Source organism: Protomyctophum parallelum, assembly GCF_964188405.1.
Source record: "Protomyctophum parallelum genome assembly, chromosome: 19".
Lineage (NCBI taxonomy): Eukaryota > Metazoa > Chordata > Actinopteri > Myctophiformes > Myctophidae > Protomyctophum > Protomyctophum parallelum.
Window position 1 is genome coordinate 2832852 of NC_139717.1, and position 4568 is coordinate 2837419.

Genomic DNA, 4568 nt, shown 5'->3' on the forward strand with positions numbered 1-4568 from the left:
CAGGTCTGTGCAGGGCTCCATTAGCACGCCTCTACTGTACTACACTAGAACAGGTCTGTGCAGGGCTCTATTAGCATGCCTCTACTGTACTACACTAGAACAGGTCTGTGCAGGGCTCCATTAGCACGCCTCTACTGTACTACACTAGAACAGGTCTGTGCAGGGCTCCAGTAGCAAGCCTCTACTGTACTACACTAGAACAGGTCTGTGCAGGGCTCCAGTAGCAAGCCTCTACTGTACTACATACTAGGGATGTCTCGCTCCCATCACTTGCTTTTGAGTATCTGCTGATACAGATTTCTTTTCCATATCCGATTTTATTTTATTTTATAGAACACTTGTGCCATATCCGATTTTATTTTATAGAACACTTGTGCCATCAATCAATAGTACAATATCCAAAATACACAATATCCAAAATACACAGACAGTATCCAGTCTAATCACTGTCCTGCCATAATTGGCTTTAAATAACCCACTGTTCTCTGGTGAATCTGGTTCCAGGGGTAGGGCTGGGCAGTGAACGCAAAATATATCAAAATCTTGAACCTTGAACCCCAGGGGGTGGGCCTGTACTGTACTGATACAACTGAGATCATCCTATATATACAGTTAATATGCATGTGTGTTTTAGGCTGCACAACAGTGACATTTGGTTTTGAAAACCAACCAAATGCTATTTTCATGCTCGGACACACAAAGCTCCTTAATGAAGTGGTTGCAATGAAGTGGTTGCACCACTTAAAAATAATCGTGATATTGATTTGAAGTCCTACTACTCCAGGTTCAGGTTCAGGTTTATTTGTCATTTGTATAGATACAGAGTATAAATACAATGAAATTTATTTTGCTCAGAGCACTCTCAGTCTTACATACACACAGGACATAAACAAACATCTATAGTGTTCACTCTCAGTCTTACATACACAGGACATAAACAAACATCTATAGTGCAAGAAAAGACAAAAAAACAGGAAAAGAAAAGTGCAAGTGAAGTGAAGTGCAATACAGTTGAAGGTCAGCTGTTCAGCAGCCTGACTGCCTGGGGCTAAAAACTGTTACTGAGACGGGTGGTACGAGATTTGATGCTCTGGTAGCGTTTTTTGGAGGGGAGTAGTTTGAACAGGGTATTTGCGGGGTGGCTGGTGTCTTCCATGATGTTATGGGCTTTTTTCATACAGCGAGTGGTGTAGATGTTATGGAGACTGTGGTAATTCTGTAGTGCCGATGATTTTAGCTGCTGTTTTAATGGTCCTCTGCAACCTATTGCAGTCCTGAGCGGTCGTGTTACCGTACCACACTGTGATACAGCCAGTTAAGACACTTTCAATTATACAGCGATAAAAGTTCACTAGTCCTTTTGTACTTAAGCCAAAAATTTTAAGGCGCCTCAGAAAGTACAGTCGCTGCTGCGCCTTCTTGAGGATGTACTCGTTGTCGAGTGACCATGTGAATGTGTCTGTGATGTGTATGCCCAGGAATTTAAAGTTATCAACTATGTCGACAGATGACCCTTTGATGGAAATGGGGGTGTGGATGCCTTTGGACTTCCTAAAGTCTACAATGATTTCTTTGGTCTTATTGGTGTTAAGTGAGAGGTTGTTGTTATCGCACCATAGAGTTAGATCCTCTTATCTCCCTCCTATAGGCCCTCTCATCACCGTCGGTTATTAGTCCGATCACTGTGGTATCATCCGCAAATTTAATTATGATGTTATTCTCATATCTGACGAGTGACGACACAATCAAACGTAAACAAGCTGTACAGCAGAGGACTGAGGCAGCAGCCTTAGGGCGCACCGGTTCTGGTGAGAATTGTGGATGAGCTTCTCTCTCCTATGCGAACACACTGACTGGGGCCTACCCGTCAGAGAATCAAATAGCCAGTTACAGATGGAGCTGCCCACACCAAGGCCACTGAGTTTCAACACTAATTTAGATCATGGTACAATAGTGTTAAATGCGGAACTATAGTCTATGAACAGTAGTCTGACATAAGAGCTTTTCTTTTCTAGATGTACCAGGGCAGTGTGTAAAGCAAGAGAGATTGCGTCATCCACAGATCTATTTGCACAGTAAGCAAACTGTAAAGGATCAATACTAGCAGGAATTATGCTCTTGATATAAGAGATAACCATTTTCTCCAGGCATTTCATGAGAACAGATGTCAAAGCAACAGGTTGATAATCGTTGAGACAGGTAACAGGTTTATTCTTGGCAATGGGCACAATTATTGTTTTTTTTAAACACAATGGCACCATGCACAATGACAGGGACAGGTTAAATCTGTTTGTGTAGACCCATGACCGCTGGTTATAGTGACAGGGACAGGTTAAATATGTCTGTGTAGACCCATGACCGCTGGTTATAGTGACAGGGACAGGTTAAATATGTCTGTGTAGACCCATGACCGCTGGTTATAGTGACAGGGACAGGTTAAATATGTCTGTGTAGACCCATGACAGCTGGTTATAGCATGTCTTAAGGACACGAGAGGCTATCCCATCTGGCCCTGCCAGCTTTATGAGCATTAACTTTTTGGAACGCTTTACTCACAGTCCTCTGCGTCACCTGCAGGGGTAGAGTGCCTGGATGGTAACCGTAAGGTTGCCAGTTCGAACCCGGGCTCCCCCAGAGTTACTGTCGAAGTGTCCTTGAGCAAGACACTGAACCCCTAATTGCTCCCGATGTGCTAGTTGGTGCCTTGCATGGTTTCCGCTGCCATCGGTGTATGAATGTGTGTGTGAATGGGTGAATGTAATGCACAATCTATGTAAAGCGCCTTGGATAAAGGCGCTATGTAAATGCACCATTTACCATTTACCACTGTCCTCAGTGTCCTGACATGAAACTCACTACTAGGTTTTGTTGGTAATGTCCTGACAGATATTTCACACAAAAAGTATTCTTCCCCTCTTAACTTTCTTGAACTTTCTGCCTCTTTCTTTCTTTCTTTCTTTCTTTCTTTCTTTCTTTCTTTCTTTCTTTCTTTCTTAACCCTTGGAATGCCAGTCCCAATTTTTTTGTTTGGGTAACAAATTGGCATATTTTTAATTCATCGTTTTAACATACAAGAAAGATCTGGTGGATTGAAGAGATGTTTTTTTTTGTTCATTCATTGCAAATGTATTCTCTCGATTCGCCACCAGATGGCGGGAAAGCATCATTATGCTGATTTTGGCTAAAATAGACGGATCTTCCTAAGTCACTTCCGGTTCAACGATCAACAACATCCTGTAGTATTTTGACCCTAGTCAATAGTTTGGCTGGTCCGGATTGCTAAGCTAATGCTATATTTTTCATAACTAAGTCAAATTAACCTCAAATCAACCCCAAAAGATCGCAAAATATCACATTTTTTACAGCGACGCACATAGAGACGGCGCGCGTGCACGATAGCGCACGATCACGCGGATTTCGGCCGTTTTTTGGTAAATTACATCCAACATTAGTGATATTAGCGAAAAAATATTAATTTTTGCTCTTTTGACCCCGCGATAACTGATATTGATTGTCATTCCGTTTTTTCCGTTAACGGGAGGTTTAGATTTTTCGATTAATTCCGTTTTTTCCGTGAATTGTAGGCCAAGGGTTAATCCCCACACCGCTCTCACCCTCTCTGCAGGGCACAAGCACAGTTCATATATATTCTAATTTATTTTTTCCGTTTTTTCTTCAATAAATAAATAATTAAATAAAACACCCGTAGGAATTGAGACATTTCAGGCCCTGGTGTGGGTTTAATCCAGATCAAAGCTTTGAGACGGCCGATCTGCCTTTGTATATTAATATCTTAAGATCCCATGTGCCAAGGAGACTGTAATAATATTTACATTATTCCTTCCCTGTGTGTTATGAATAATATAATGGTATATATTTAACCCTAGACAAAACAAAGAAGATGGAACACAGTTTCTCTCTACCTTGCTTAGTTGCTTTATCCTCACATATACATATAAATAATTTATATATATATATATATATATATGTATTTTTGTCTACCAGCTTCCTCCGAAGCGTTACATTTATTTTCTGCAACGTGGAACACATATCGATTAGAAAGCCTCATGTTATTATAAAAACTCTTGCACATCATATTCTGCTCTTGGCTTTGACACAAATGATTCTCTCAGTCAGAGTATTGATTTTCTGTATATGTGGGTCTTGACAGTTGTGTGAAGGCAAGCTACAGTGTATTCCCATACGATGTTTTGAATGGCCTCTAAAGGGTCTAGTTTAGCCTAGATCTGTAGTTTGTTAGATTTGTTGTTCTTAAAGGACCACTTCACCACTTTTCAACCTATCTTCATATAATAGGTCCTCACTAATAATCATGATAAAATGGCACGATTTCTTTCTACTCCTATGAGTCTGTGTCTCATAGGACGGCTGTGGGCAGTTTAGAAACCGTCTTCCAGTGACATCATCATTAGGCAGATTATTTTTTAAACAAGATTTTTTTTACAAAAAATGTTTAGATTTTCATTATCGTGAGAACGATGGCTTCCATTTTCACATTGCAACTTTTCAGGACTAGAAAGCCTGCAGTTTTTATTAGCTTGTATTCC